Genomic DNA, 17,375 nt, shown 5'->3' on the forward strand with positions numbered 1-17,375 from the left:
TAGACAAGACCCTCTGGTAATGGTCGTTCATTTTGGCAGTTGTTCTTAGTGTGGGATTTCCAGCAGGGAATGTTCTAGGGAAAGTAGGAGTACTTCGCTACCGTCACTGGCACTCAATGTGAATATGTCAAATGGGCTTAAAGTCAGGCTTTATGAATATGGGCTTAAAGTCAGGCTTTATGGAGATGAGCTTAAAGTCAGGCGTTATGGAGATGGGCTTAAAGTCAGGCTTTATGGAGATGGGCTTAAAGTCAGGCATTATGGAGATGGGCTTAAAGTCAGGCTTTATGGAGATGGGCTTAAAGTCAGGCTTTATGGAGATGAGCTTAAAGTCAGGCGTTATGGAGATGGGCTTAAAGTCAGGCTTTATGGAGATGGGCTTAAAGTCAGGCTTTATGGAGATGAGCTTAAAGTCAGGCGTTATGGAGATGAGCTTAAAGTCAGGCTTTATGGAGATGAGCTTAAAGTCAGGCTTTATGGAGATGGGCTTAAAGTCAGGCATTATGGAGATGGGCTTAAAGTCAGGCTTTATGGAGATGGGCTTAAAGTCAGGCTTTATGGAGATGAGTTTAAAGTCAGGCTTTATGGCAAAGTATAATATCAGGCAGAGAATGTTAAGACTGCTAGGGCAGTGAGGTCTGGCTTAATTTGAGAAGTATTTAACTCAAAACCCTACAAAGATATCATAATGTGCCCTGTCTGGCACCGGGTAATGGTGCTACTTGAGGCCATTTTCAGACAATCAAATATTTTAGGACAAAACACTCCTGCTTTTACCATTACTTGACCACGCACATGAGGCAGACACGGCAGCGTAGCGGTTAGATGGCGCTCGCTGGCACAAATTTGAAGTGCATCCCTGATGAGGTCAGCCAGTGGAGACACGGGAGGGTTGTGTCACAATGTGTCACCTCTGTAATTGCATCTCGGGTGTTGTTTTGGAAATCCTTTCATGTAATAACTGGTTTCTCTTTCCATCTAGTCTGCTAGCCATTGGTTAGCCTGGGTACCAGTCTGTTTGTGCCATCATGCCACTCATGCCAAAAGTCCTCTATTCTCCTCAAGCTCATTAATGACAGAATGTTTGCCAAATGGCAGGAATGTTTGGCATGACATGATAGCACAAACTTATCTGGGACCAGGCTAGCCATTGGTGGTCTGGAACACAAAACATGGACTTCACAATCACATGAAGTCTAATGAATTCTAATTATAACTCCAATGTGTATAGCTAGGACAATGAATCGGTTTGTTACCAAGTCCTCTTTTCTATAAACACAGAATGGGCATCAGTTACCAGGCCTAGAACTGAATACTATATACTGTAGTCTGGAAAGTTGGGGTGACTGTCTATAAAAAGCCTTCATGGAGCTTTCTGCACGGTTGACTATAACATCAGATACATGGAAGCGGAGTCCAAAATGCCAGTCTATTCCTTATGTAATGCACTACTATTGACCAGGGCCTATAGGGCTTTGGTCAAAAGTAGTGGACTATATAGGGAATAGGGTGACATTTAGTACGCTACCAGAGGCAGTAGGGATTGTATGAAGTCGTACAGACATTGACCAGATGGTCTAACTCTCTGTCAACTGGCAGTCAGTATTCTAATTATTATGCATATGGAGAGAGACTCGTCTTTGAATACATCTCTGTGGCTGACATAGCCTGAGGCAAGGCCACACTATGCCATGTCCAACACAGCAACATGGAGACATTGAGCACAAAGGGGCCCAAACACGTACACACACGCATGCACACACACACACACACATATACGGATACACACACACACAAGCCCCCCTGCCCCACACACACAAATCAAATCAATCTTTATGTATATAGTACATTTCAGAAATGGATGCAATGCAAAGCACTTCACAGGATAAAAAATATTTAAAAAATGAAAATAAAACTAAATATTTACTACACAACAAACATAAGAGGATAAAAAACTAAAGAATAACAATAAAAACTGAAAGACTATAAGGCACCCGAAGGAAAAGCAAAGTTAAAAAGGTGTGTTTTAAGATCTCTTTTAAATACCATGTCCACAGTTTCAGCCCTCCTCAGGCTCTCTGGCAGGCTTTTCCAGAGGCTGGGGGCATAATAACTAAAGACTGCCTCTCCATGCCTCTTAGTCCACACACATTAAAAAAAAGCCATGTTAACAAACAGATCACTGACCATTTCGAATCCCACCGTACCTTCTCTGCTGTGCAATCCGGTTTCCGAGCTGGTCACAGGTGCACCTCAGCCACGCTCAAGGTACTAAACGATATCATAACCGCCATCGATAAAAGACAGTACTGTGCAGCTGTCTTCATCAACCTGGCCAAGGCTTTTGACTCAGTCAATCACCGTATTCTTATCGGCAGACTCAAACAGCGCCTCTTCAACCTCAGGAGGCTGAAGAAATTCAGCTTGTCACCAAAATCACTCACAAACTTTTACAGATGCACAATCGAGAGCATCCTGTTGGGCTGTATCACCACCTGGTAAGGTAAGGCAACTTCTCCACCCACAACCGTAAGGCTCTCCTGAGGGTAGTGAGGTCTGCACAACGCATCATCGGGGGCAAACTACCTGCTCTCCAGGACACCTACACCACCCGATGTCACAGGAAGGCCAAAAATATCATCAAGGACAGTAACCACCAGAGCCACTGCCTGTTCACCCCACTATCATCCAGAAGGCGAGGTCAGTACAGGTGCATCAAAGCAGGGACCGAGAGACTGAAAAACAGCTTCTATCTCAAGGCCATCAGACTGTTAAACAGCCATCACTAGCATTGAGTGGCTGCTGCCAACATACTGACCCAACTCTAGCCACTTTTATAATGGAAAAATGTATGTAATGAATGTATCACTAGTCACTTTAAACTATGCCACTTTATATAATGTTTACATACCCTGCAATGCTCATCTCATATGTATATACTGTACTCTATACCATCTACTGCATCTTGCCTATGCCGTTCGGCCATCACTCATCCATATATATTTTTATGTATATATTCTTATTCATTCCTTTACACTTGTGTGTATAAGGTAGTTGTTGTGAAATTGTTAGATTACTTGTTAGATATTACTGAGTGGTCGGAACTAGAAGCACAAACATTTCGCTACACTCGCATTAACATCTGCTAACCATGTGTATGTGACAAATAAAATGTGATTTGATTTATGTGCCTTTCCAAGTCATGTCCAATCAACTGAATTCACCACAGGTGTACTCCAATCAAGTTGTAGAAACATCTTAAGGATGATCAATGGAAACAGGATGAACCTGAGCTCAATTTCGAGACTCATAGCGAAGGGTCTGAATAGTTATGTCAATAAGGTATTACTGTTCTTTATCTTTAATACATTTGCAAACATTTCTAAAAACCTGTTTTCGATTTGTAATTATGGGATATTGTGTGTAGATTGCTGAGGACTTTAAAAAAATGTTTTAGAATAAGGCTATACCGTACCAAAATGTGGAACAAGTCACTTTTTGAATGCGCTGTATATAGCTTTTTGTATACAATGAATATACTGTGCCAGGTTGCATGCCTGTCTGTCTTTGCTTTCATCAACATGTTGTATTTGCAGGACAAGGGTTGTTCCAGACTAAAACTGCACTGCTTATACTGAATACTAAGGCTAAATAGGTTAGAATTCTTCTCATAGGGACTGTGAATTCACAAGTGCTGCATGAACCAGTATCCCAAACAACTTTTTTAACGGTTCACATTACTGTACTGATGAAAATCTCTAGCTTCTCTAGTTGGAAGTCAACATAGCCATTCCCAAAGACCTGCTACACTAGGTAGCGCAGGAGAGGTATTGCTGGATATCCAACATGATTTACAGTCTTTGCTCAGCAAATTTGGACATGTGGGTTTTGGAAATTGAAAAATGGCCGCCACGGCTCTTTGCACTTCCCTTTCCCCCAGCTCTCAATCAAACACGCTCCGGCTTTTAGCTCTCTTCCAGGGGAAACCATTATACAACATTTTAAAAGTCATTAGAAATTTCACAATTTCACGCGCCGATGCAGGCGACACGTGTATGGAAGCCTGGCGGTGAACAGAGGGTGGGTGAGATCAGGGGTCCGTGAAGGAACTGCCGTCGCCTGCATAAAGGGACTGTGGGTCCGGGGAACAGCCCCAGTGTAACACCTCTCTGCAACGCGCCTCCCATCCCCAGCAGAAATGCAAATTGAAAGGGATGTCAGAGCATCAGGAGAAGAGAATAAAGAAGATAAGCTTTCCCCCTGAGAGAGGCATGAATGAGATCTAGGCTTTGCCCGACTTTAATGTGCGGACATCAAAAGAGGTTATAATTAAACCGAGAGTGGCGGGATGTCTGGGGAAAGGGGGCGATGAACCGACTTTCAATCTGTAGGAAGAGCTGAGCATATTAATTGGCACAGAGTTTGACAAAGACAGTACAGAGATATGAATGGCTGGTAATCTAGTCGATTTTAATTGATTTCATTTTCACTATATAATATCTTCACATCTGGTCTGTCTGTTGTACATTTATATATGTGTCTTGTTTTGTTGTGAAGCGGGTTGAAATGTGTGAAAATAACTGTACACATTACTATTAGAATTATCATCATTATCCTCATAGCAAATGACTAGACAATACAAAGATTTCCAATGTATTTATTGTATATGGGAAATAAATAATGATGTCTGAGATACTGATGCATGGAGATTATAGTTAAATTATAGTCAATTACAGTGAATCAAGAGCACTGCATATACTGTACACGGGCCCCATTCTGTTATATAAAGGCACTCAACACTCCTCCAGCATCATGGGATTCAGTCAGTCTACCTGCTCTGCATGAGCAAAGAGAAGTTGCATATCATAAATCACAAAATGTGAGGACGAAAATGTGTTTATTGTAATATTTCGGTTCATCATTGAGCTACCGTATTTTTGCTGTGATTGGCTGCTCTGTTCATCAAGTGTGGTAAGAAAATGTCAATTCATTGGGTCATATTTTCCAAAATACTGTAGTGTCTCTGACTGAGCCAAACTGTATTTCATTGGCTCTGTTTAATCATCACCAGGGGCTAAATAGTCTTACCCATGATGTGCTTATGATTATTGCCATTTATCCAAGAAAACACACGACTTTGGCTCAGATTATCAAACAGATCTGTAATATCCAAAGGGCGAAACGAAAAGAAGGGAAAAGACGAGTGACTTTGAAGTGAATTATTAGTTAATTATGTTCCTTTTCAGTTATTAATATAGCATTTGTTCCCTATGCAGGAAAAAAGTGAATCTTAGACTTGTTAACAATTACTGTAGATCACGTCTGTAGCACACGTTCTCTTGTTTATATGCCAACAGAGGCCTTAAATCTGTTCTGTAGATTGCTAAGCTCTCGGTACCTCGAGGCCATTTTCAACAAGGGCCTATTGAGGGAGTGCAGTGTTATTATCCAGTAGTGTTGAACTCACACAGTCCTTGGGGTCACAAATGCCAGAGTCTGACGTCAAAACCGGCGTAGTGCCCGATTATAGCACCTAGAGGTATAAGAGATCAAACTAGTCATTTGGAAAACTATGTTGCTGAAAGGGGACAGAGCACCCTCGTGTCCACACAGGATCACCATCGCTGTGACACCCAGAACACCCCTCCAGGGCTACAGTATGACCTCTGTGCTCAGCGAAGGGGGGACCTATTGTACATCTCTCAGTGAATCTGATGGATCGCTTTCCAGCTTAACGCCAAACCTTCCGGTTTTCAGGCCGGCACCGGCAAGATTTCATAAGACACGCCACCCTATACACTGGGACACAGACACGCCACCCTATACACTGGGACACAGACACGCCACCCTGTACACTGGGACACAGACACGCCACCCTATACACTGGGACACAGACACGCCACCCTGTACACTGGGACACAGACACGCCACCCTATACACTGGGACACAGACACGCCACCCTGTACACTGGGACACAGACACGCCACCCTATACACTGGGACACAGACACGCCACCCTATACACTGGGACACAGACACGCCACCCTATACACTGGGACACAGACACGCCACCCTGTACACTGGGACACAGACACGCCACCCTGTACACTGGGACACAGACACGCCACCCTGTACACTGGGACACAGACACGCCACCCTATACACTGGGAACAGACACGCCACCCTGTACACTGGGACACAGACACGCCACCCTATACACTGGGACACAGACACGCCACCCTGTACACTGGGACACAGACACGCCACCCTGTACACTGGGACACAGACACGCCACCCTATACACTGGGACACAGACACGCCACCCTATACACTGGGACACAGACACGCCACCCTATACACTGGGACACAGACACGCCACCCTATACACTGGGACACAGACACGCCACCCTATACACTGGGACACAGACACGCCACCCTATACACTGGGACACAGACACGCCACCCTATACACTGGGACACAGACACGCCACCCTGTACACTGGGACACAGACACGCCACCCTATACACTGGGACACAGACACGCCACCCTATACACTGGGACACAGACACGCCACCCTATACACTGGGACACAGACACGCCACCCTATACACTGGGACACAGACACGCCACCCTATACACTGGGACACAGACACGCCACCCTATACACTGGGACACAGACACGCCACCCTGTACACTGGGACACAGACACGCCACCCTATACACTGGGACACAGACACGCCACCCTATACACTGGGACACAGACACGCCACCCTATACACTGGGACACAGACACGCCACCCTATACACTGGGACACAGACACGCCACCCTATACACTGGGACACAGACACGCCACCCTGTACACTGGGACACAGACACGCCACCCTGTACACTGGGACACAGACACGCCACCCTGTACACTGGGACACAGACACGCCACCCTATACACTGGGACACAGACACGTCACCCTATACACTGGGACACGTGTCACGCCTGTGTGGTCCTTCTGTAGCTCAGTTGGTAGAGCATGGCGCTTGTAACGCCAGGGTAGTGGGTTCGATCCCCGGGACCACCCATACGTAGAATGTATGCACACATGACTGTAAGTCGCTTTGGATAAAAGCGTCTGCTAAATGGCATATATTATTATTATTATGACACAGACACGCCACCCTATACACTGGGACACAGACACGCCACCCTATACACTGGGACACAGACACGCCACCCTGTACACTGGGACACAGACACGCCACCCTATACACTGGGACACAGACACGCCACCCTATACACTGGGACACAGACACGCCACCCTGTACACTGGGACACAGACACGCCACCCTATACACTGGGACACAGACACGCCACCCTATACACTGGGACACAGACACGCCACCCTATACACTGGGACACAGACACGCCACCCTATACACTGGGACACAGACACGCCACCCTGTACACTGGGACACAGACACGCCACCCTATACACTGGGACACAGACACGCCACCCTATACACTGGGACACAGACACGCCACCCTGTACACTGGGACACAGACACGCCACCCTGTACACTGGGACACAGACACGCCACCCTGTACACTGGGACACAGACACGCCACCCTATACACTGGGACACAGACACGCCACCCTATACACTGGGACACAGACACGCCACCACTATACACTGGGACACAGACACGCCACCCCCTGGGACACAGACATGCCACCCTACACTGGGACACAGACACGCCACCCTATACACTGGGACACAGACATGCCACCCTATACACTGGGACACAGACACGCCACCCTATACACTGGGACACAGACACGCCACCCTATACACTGGGACACAGACACGCCATCCTATACACTGGGACACAGACACGCCACCCTATACACTGGGACACAGACACGCCACCCTGTACACTGGGACACAGACACGCCACCCTGTACACTGGGACAAAGACACGCCACCCTATACACTGGGACACAGACACGCCACCCTATACACTGGGACACAGACAGCCACCCTATACACTGGGACACAGACACGCCACCCTATACACTGGGACACAGACACGCCATCCTATACACTGGGACACAGACACGCCACCCTATACACTGGGACACAGACACGCCACCCTGTACACTGGGACACAGACACGCCACCCTATACACTGGGACACAGACACGCCACCCTATACACTGGGACACAGACACGCCACCCTGTACACTGGGACACAGACACGCCACCCTATACACTGGGACACAGACACGCCACCCTGTACACTGGGACACAGACACGCCACCCTGTACACTGGGACACAGACACGCCACCCTATACACTGGGACACAGACACGCCACCCTGTACACTGGGACACAGACACGCCACCCTATACACTGGGACACAGACACGCCACCCTATACACTGGGACACAGACACGCCACCCTATACACTGGGACACAGACACGCCACCCTGTACACTGGGACACAGACACGCCACCCTGTACACTGGGACACAGACACGCCACCCTGTACACTGGGACACAGACACGCCACCCTATACACTGGGACACAGACACGCCACCCTGTACACTGGGACACAGACACGCCACCCTATACACTGGGACACTGACACGCCACCCTGTACACTGGGACACAGACACGCCACCCTGTACACTGGGACACAGACACGCCACCCTGTACACTGGGACACAGACACACCACCCTATACACTGGGACACAGACACGCCACCCTGTACACTGGGACACAGACACGCCACCCTATACACTGGGACACAGACACGCCACCCTATACACTGGGACACAGACACGCCACCCTGTACACTGGGACACAGACACGCCACCCTATACACTGGGACACAGACACCCTATACACTGGGACACAGACACGCCACCCTATACACTGGGACACAGACACGCCACCCTGTACACTGGGACACAGACACGCCACCCTGTACACTGGGACACAGACACGCCACCCTATACACTGGGACACAGACACGCCACCCTATACACTGGGACACAGACACGCCACCCTGTACACTGGGACACAGACACGCCACCCTGTACACTGGGACACAGACACGCCACCCTATACACTGGGACACAGACACGCCACCCTATACACTGGGACACAGACACGCCACCCTATACACTGGGACACAGACACGCCACCCTGTACACTGGGACACAGACACGCCACCCTATACACTGGGACACAGACACGCCACCCTGTACACTGGGACACAGACACGCCACCCTGTACACTGGGACACAGACACGCCACCCTGTACACTGGGACACAGACACGCCACCCTATACACTGGGACACAGACACGCCACCCTGTACACTGGGACACAGACACGCCACCCTGTACACTGGGACACAGACACGCCACCCTATACACTGGGACACAGACACGCCACCCTGTACACTGGGACACAGACACGCCACCCTATACACTGGGACACAGACACGCCACCCTATACACTGGGACACAGACACGCCACCCTGTACACTGGGACACAGACACGCCACCCTATACACTGGGACACAGACACGCCACCCTGTACACTGGGACACAGACACGCCACCCTGTACACTGGGACACAGACACGCCACCCTATACACTGGGACACAGACACGCCACCCTATACACTGGGACACAGACACGCCACCCTATACACTGGGACACAGACACGCCACCCTATACACTGGGACACAGACACGCCACCCTATACACTGGGACACAGACACGCCACCCTATACACTGGGACACAGACACGCCACCCTATACACTGGGACACAGACACGCCACCCTGTACACTGGGACACAGACACGCCACCCTATACACTGGGACACAGACACGCCACCCTATACACTGGGACACAGACACGCCACCCTATACACTGGGACACAGACACGCCACCCTATACACTGGGACACAGACACGCCACCCTGTACACTGGGACACAGACACGCCACCCTGTACACTGGGACACAGACACGCCACCCTATACACTGGGACACAGACACGCCACCCTATACACTGGGACACAGACACGCCACCCTATACACTGGGACACAGACACGCCACCCTATACACTGGGACACAGACACGCCACCCTGTACACTGGGACACAGACACGCCACCCTATACACTGGGACACAGACACGCCACCCTGTACACTGGGACACAGACACGCCACCCTATACACTGGGACACAGACACGCCACCCTGTACACTGGGACACAGACACGCCACCCTATACACTGGGACACAGACACGCCACCCTATACACTGGGACACAGACACGCCACCCTGTACACTGGGACACAGACACGCCACCCTATACACTGGGACACAGACACGCCACCCTATACACTGGGACCATAAAACTGACATCCGCAACCTGTTGCTCATAAAAGCAGCCACTTCCACCCCTGAAAGAGAATTATATCTGTGTCAGAGCAGCTTGGATACAAACTGCCGTACAAAGAGCCTCTTATTGCCGTTGAACGGCCGGCTGTGGCAGCTGTGGTGGCAAATGGAGGCTTGGTGGCTGGATGGAGTGCGGTGTCGTCGTACTCTAGCAGGCTCTGGAAAGGCAGCGAGACCAGCAGCAGCCATCTGTTCAAATGATTACTAGCCTGCCTGAGGACAACCACTAAATCATGGACATTTGAGAGGGAATATGTACCCTTTGTTCCCTACCTCAGGAATAATGGCCCTGTATCACACACCTATGGAGAGCAGCAATGGGCTTGACCTTGCTGCTGACTGCAGTATGACCACTATACAGACAGTTTTGTCCCCTTTGTAGTTTAGTGCTTCCTGCTTGCCAAATGAATCGGGGGTCTATTACATTACAGAACATTTATATAGAAATGTATGGTGTGGAATAGATAGGGAATCATGTCAGCACTATTCATTGTATTTCTGTCTCCAGCAGCATTTCCTGATGAATATACTGCAGGTTTGGAAGGTTATTCCAGACACAAACAGAAGGAAAACAATTAATTGTGGTGTCTGGGGACTATGTAAACAACCCAGTTCACACCAGCTCAATTATTTATCGCCGTTAAACGCTGCAGATCTCAATCTGAGGCATCTGAGGATCCTGCGGACCCCGAACAATTACAACTGAAAGAGCCTGTTTGGTGTTGAAATGCTAATTCATTAGCCACAAGCTAACACTGCCTAATTGGGAACAGCAGTGAAGTTATCAACACAAACAACAGATTGGATGCATGTAACTCTCTGTGGAGAAAAAAAGATTGAAAAGATACCCGTTCAGAGAATTTGTGTTTGCAGATGCAGCTGGTGCCGTGTGGATGTGGATTAAAAATGCTAATGTAAAAATGTGCAGAGACAAGAGAAGCCAGTGGATTAGGTTGTGTGTGTGTGTGTGTTGGGGGGGTGAAGGGATATAACCAGCCATGCAGTTGGGGGTATGTAGAGGTGATCATTCACGCGCACACACACACACTAGCATGTGTGAACAAGTGAGCGTACAGACACACACACATTCTACATCTGTGACTCCATCTGTCACATACACAGTAAGAATCTTCAAGGCTACAGCCCTGTGTACCAACATCACTACGGTGAACAGCAAGCGTCAATTCTCACTTTTTCACTAATCGTCTGGGACATATATTGACATTCCTCATTTGAAAATGTAATCTCTGGGGCATCAACAGGAAATCATGAACTGGAGCAGTTTTTATATTCGTAGCTCACCTTGCCATGTCGACATCCCAAACGACACCCTATTCCCTACATAGTGCACTACTTTTGTTTAGAGCCCATTGGCTGTGTCAAAAGAAGTGCACTATATACGGAAAAGGGTTCCATTTGGGAGGCAGCCCATACCAGTCAGAGCATTCTTAATTGCCCAGCAATGAAAAAATTGAAGCCAGCTAAAATATTAAAGTGGGCAGAAGATAAATTATGCAAGAAATGGATGACCTCACAGATTCTGACATGAGCCAAATGATCAGATGACTTTATCAGACATTACACCTCTGTGTAAATGAGTGTGGACCCTCAACATTACATCTCTGTGTAAATGAGTGTGGACCCTCAACATTACATCTCTGTGTAAATGAGTGTGGACCCTCAACATTACATCTCTGTGTAAATGAGTGTGGACCCTCAACATTACATCTCTGTGTAAATGAGTGTGGACCCTCAACATTACATCTCTGTGTAAATGAGTGTGGACCCTCAACATTACATCTCTGTGTAAATGAGTGTGGACCCTCAACATTACATCTCTATAAATGAGTGTGGACCCTCGACATTACATCTCTGTGTAAATGAGTGTGGACCCTCGACATTACACCTCTGTGTAAATGAGTGTGGACTCTCAACATTACACCTCTGTGTAAATGAGTGTGGACCCTCGACATTACACCTCTGTGTAAATGAGTGTGGACCCTCAACATTACACCTTTCTGTAAATGAGTGTGGACCCTCAACATTACATCTCTGTGTAAATGAGTGTGGACCCTCAACATTACACCTCTGTGTAAATGAGTGTGGACCCTCAACATTACACCTCTGTGTAAATGAGTGTGGACCCTCAACATTACATCTCTGTGTAAATGAGTGTGGACCCTCAACATTACACCTCTGTGTAAATGAGTGTGGACCCTCGACATTACACCTTTGTGTAAATGAGTGTGGACCCTCAACATTACATCTCTGTGTAAATGAGTGTGGACCCTCGACATTACACCTCTGTGTAAATGAGTGTGGACCCTCAACATTACACCTTTCTGTAAATGAGTGTGGACCCTCAACATTACATCTCTGTGTAAATTAGTGTGGACCCTCAACATTACACCTCTGTAAATGAGTGTGGACCCTCAACATTACACCTCTGTGTAAATGAGTGTGGACCCTCAACATTACATTTCTGTGTAAATGAGTGTGTACCCTCAACATTACACCTCTGTGTAAATGAGTGTGGACCCTCAACATTACACCTCTGTGTAAATGAGTGTGGACCCTCAACATTACATCTCTGTGTAAATGAGTGTGGACCCTCGACATTACATCTCTGTGTAAATGAGTGTGGACCCTCAACATTACATCTCTGTGTAAATGAGTGTGGACCCTCAACATTACACCTCTGTGTAAATGAGTGTGGACCCTCAACATTACATCTCTGTGTAAATGAGTGTGGACCCTCAACATTACACCTCTGTGTAAATGAGTGTGGACCCTCAACATTACACCTCTGTGTAAATGAGTGTGGACCCTCAACATTACACCTCTGTGTAAATGAGTGTGGACCCTCAACATTACATCTCTGTGTAAATGAGTGTGGACCCTCAACATTACATCTCTGTGTAAATGAGTGTGGACCCTCAACATTACACCTCTGTGTAAATGAGTGTGGACCCTCAACATTACACCTCTGTGTAAATGAGTGTGGACCCTCAACATTACACCTCTGTGTAAATGAGTGTGGACCCTCAACATTACACCTCTGTGTAAATGAGTGTGGACCCTCAACATTACACCTTTGTGTAAATGAGTGTGGACCCTCAACATTACACCTCTGTGTAAATGAGTGTGGACCCTCGACATTACACCTTGTGTAAATGAGTGTGGACCCTCAACATTACACCTCTGTGTAAATGAGTGTGGACCCTCAACATTACACCTCTGTGTAAATGCCCACCCAACAACAACTATCAACAACATCAAAGCTAAAGGGTTTAACAAAGCGTTAAACAAATTCTTTGTAGAGTCACCTGCTGTATCCACAGTGTTGTCCATCAATCTCCTGGAGCCCACTGGTAGAGCACAGTGGGGGGGAGGTCATTGGTATGCATGGGATGTTGGAGGGATTTCCATGTTGATCAGAGTGCTGTGGAGGCAGTCCGGTGCTCCAGAACCTGTATCCACAATCAATATGCTGATCCCATACAAATGGATTCCTTCCTCGCCTCTCTTCCCCCGCTAAACAGACACAAACATGCGCACACACACACAGACACACCCCCTAAAGAGTCAGCCCCAGTCCCAAACTCACAATCAAATATAAACACACACCCTCATACAACTCACTCTAAGGCTTCATCTGAGGGTACGCACAGACACACTACACTCTATACACACACATATACTGTATAATACACACTACACACACACACCTCAGCGGGAAACTGACAGTCCTCTAAACCCCAGGCCTGTTAGGACTAGGTGTGAAGGAGATAGCTGGTAAACAGCGACAGAGGAGAAATGAATGGGTGACTCATCGAAGGCTTTATTCCTGCACGCACCAAACGGACGATGCATGAGAATCCTACGAGAGCTTTGGGAGGTGGAAGGAGTGCACTGTATGAGGCAGCCATTAACAAACACCTCATACAGTGCACTCCATCCACCTCCCAAAGCTCTCGTAGGATTCTCATGCATCGTCCGTTTGGTGCGTGCAGGGATAAAGCCTTCGATGAGTCACCCATTCATTTCTCCTCTGTCGCTGTTTACAAGCTATCTGCCATTTTGGATTTCTGGATGAAGAGGCAAGAGGACAGATAAGCTAGGGACATGTCATGTCTTCTCCAAAATACACTTGAGCAGGTCCCCTGGGTGGAGGGAGAGAGAATGAACAAACCCTCTCGTCTCAAGCACGGCTCACCAGCAACAACGCCTGACGACGGATTGAACGGAGACTGTCAGTATACGTCCCAAATGGCACCCTTTTTGCCTATGTAGTGCACTACTTTTGACCAGGGGTCATAGGCTTCTGATCAAAATTAGGGCACTATGTAGGGAATAGGGTGCCATTTGGGACACATCTATGGTAAAGTATGAGATGAGCTATGATGTCATGTGCCTGTCTTTGTTATTGTGCATATATTATACATATTATACATATTATACATAAGATAGAAATATTTTTTGATTTATGCCTACGTGTGTGTATACCAGTGGAGGCTGTTGCGGGCAGGACGGCTCATAATAATGGCTGGAATGGAGTCAATGGAATGGTATCAAACCTGGTTTCCATGTGGTTGATCCCATTCCATTGACTCCATTCCAGCCATTACTATGAGCCATCTTCCCCTCAGCAGCCTCCACTGGAGTATAGATGATGTTATAGCTGACGCCTGTACCATGGTTGACCATGATTGTTTTCTCAAAACTCAATGTGAGTGGTCCACAATATAGATATTTTATATTACTGTATCATGGTGGAGTAACACTTAAATACACTGTTCTAACTCTACGGCAATGTTATCTTCTTCCACAGGGGTGTGGCTTCAAGCACTGGAAAAGGGAGAAGGGAGGACGAGCAGAGCACCCAGTCAGAACAACTGATCTGGTCCTTTTTACCTGGCCTTATCTAATGACATCACTGATGCTCATGGAGCTGGCTGTCCATGTGTAAAGTATGATTCAGTTCCAAATCACTTTGGTGTTGAGGTGAAGAATTATCAACTGAATGACTCACACTTAAACTTGCCATTACCCTGGTCCCAGATCAGTTTCTGCGTGCTAATTCTGTGGTCATATACCAAACGTGACAATGACCGCTGGAACTGGCACCAGACTGCCATGTACTCACCTTACGGCAGCATTCTTAGACTATATCTGTATAGAATCTTGAGACATTGTTAGCCACGTACCAATGAAGAAGCTAATCACTACATGGCCCGTTGCTGTTCTCGTCTTTTCCGTTATCTGGGCATTGAAGTGTTTGGTCTGCATCCCAAATGGCACCCGATTCACGATTTAGTGCACTACTTTTGACCTGGGTGCCATTCGGGATGCAGCCACGGACTTCATTAGAACTTTGAGAGCAATCCCTGTGGATCTCCACTGCTAGCCCTTAGCTTCAGCCGCTAAAGCTAGGGAAATGGTAATTACCTTCTCATCCGCGTTTAGTATTCAGGAGCCACACCGCATATTCTTGGCCTCCGTGTCTCTCCGGGTCTCTGTCTCTCCACTGAGCCCTCACTTACCTGCTCTGCCTGAGCAATATAGAAGTTAGTACAGCTCTTTCTTCCCCCAAGCACATGACATTCTAGAAGTACATGACATTCTAGAAGCACAGAACTTTCTAGAAGAACATAACATTGTAGATACACACAACATTCTAGAAGCACACAACATTCTAGAAGCACACAACATTCTAGAAGCACACAACGTTCTAGAAGCACACAACGTTCTAGAAGCACACAACGTTCTAGAAGCACACAACGTTCTAGAAGCACACAACGTTCTAGAAGCACACAACGTTCTAGAAGCACACAACGTTCTAGAAGCACACAACGTTCTAGAAGCACACAACGTTAAAGCACACAACGTTCTAGAAGGACATAACATTCTAGAAGCACAGAACGTCTAGAAGCACAGAACGTCTAGAAGCACATAACATTGTAGATACACAGAACGTTCTAGAAACACATAACATTCTAGAAGCACAGAACGTTTTAGATACACAGAGCATTCTCGAAGCACATAACATTATAGATACACAGAACGTTCTAGGTACACAGAACATTCTAGAGGCACCTTCTATCTGCATGGCTGTCCCAATTATCTCCCCTTCCAAAGTGTGCACTTGTTTCAGATTTGTAAGAAGTAGTGAATGAGTATACACTTCAGGACAAAGGAGATGTTATCAGGACGCACCCTCTCAATAGCTCAAGCCATTTCCCTTCCACAAGGCCTGGGACGTGTCTCAATAGTCTAACATCACTTTTCTTTTCCTCCAGTGATCTGACGGGACATGACAGGTGAAAGCCCCATGGTGGAAATCCATCTATCCAGTCCTTTCACCTATCAGTGGCATGAAGGAAACAAGAAAGAGGCACCACGCTATGAGCCATGTTTTATTTTTTATTTTTTTATGTATTGCTTTATTTATTTATTTTTTTTAAAGATAGATTTTTTTTTAAATTGTAAGATAGCAGTTCTGCTTCTTAGCCATTTCTTTTAACAAGCATTTCGCTACACCCGTAATAACATCTTCTAAATATGTGTTTGTGACCAATCAAATTTGATTTCTAGAGTATTGAGATACAGCCCAGGTCAAAGTGGTTGGTAAAATAGGAGTCCTCTGCACGTGCCTGTCCAAAAAAGGAAACTCATCATATCCCCTAAAGTCTATGTAGACCTACAGTCATCACAGAGGTGACATTGAAGACAATGTGAGCTGTTCAGAATTGAGAGAGCTCCCATTGTGTCGAAGGCCATTTAATTTCCTATGTGTCATCCTCTGAGCACTTTTTCATTATCTGGTTGACAACATAATTTATCAGCGAAGACAACAGCCTGGGAAAATACACACAACACACTGTAATAACGCGTGGGAGATCA

General features: G+C 47.0%; 1 protein-coding gene across 2 annotated transcripts in view; it reads right to left on the reverse strand.

Moving 5' to 3' along the window:
- LOC127918454 (translation initiation factor IF-2-like) overlaps positions 1 to 16,657 on the reverse strand; it is a 39,038-nt gene extending 22,381 nt beyond the window's left edge. For both annotated transcript variants that reach the window (XM_052501734.1, XM_052501733.1), the window contains exons 1-3: positions 16,569 to 16,657; positions 15,921 to 16,024; positions 13,799 to 13,942 (exon numbers count right to left, since the gene is read on the reverse strand). The gene's annotated coding sequence lies outside the window, so the exon portion shown is untranslated. The remainder of the gene's footprint in view (positions 1 to 13,798; positions 13,943 to 15,920; positions 16,025 to 16,568) is intronic.
- Positions 16,658 to 17,375: the final 718 nt, after the last annotated feature.

This window comes from Oncorhynchus keta, unplaced genomic scaffold, assembly GCF_023373465.1.
Source record: "Oncorhynchus keta strain PuntledgeMale-10-30-2019 unplaced genomic scaffold, Oket_V2 Un_contig_14255_pilon_pilon, whole genome shotgun sequence".
In the NCBI taxonomy this organism is placed as follows: Eukaryota; Metazoa; Chordata; class Actinopteri; order Salmoniformes; family Salmonidae; genus Oncorhynchus; species Oncorhynchus keta.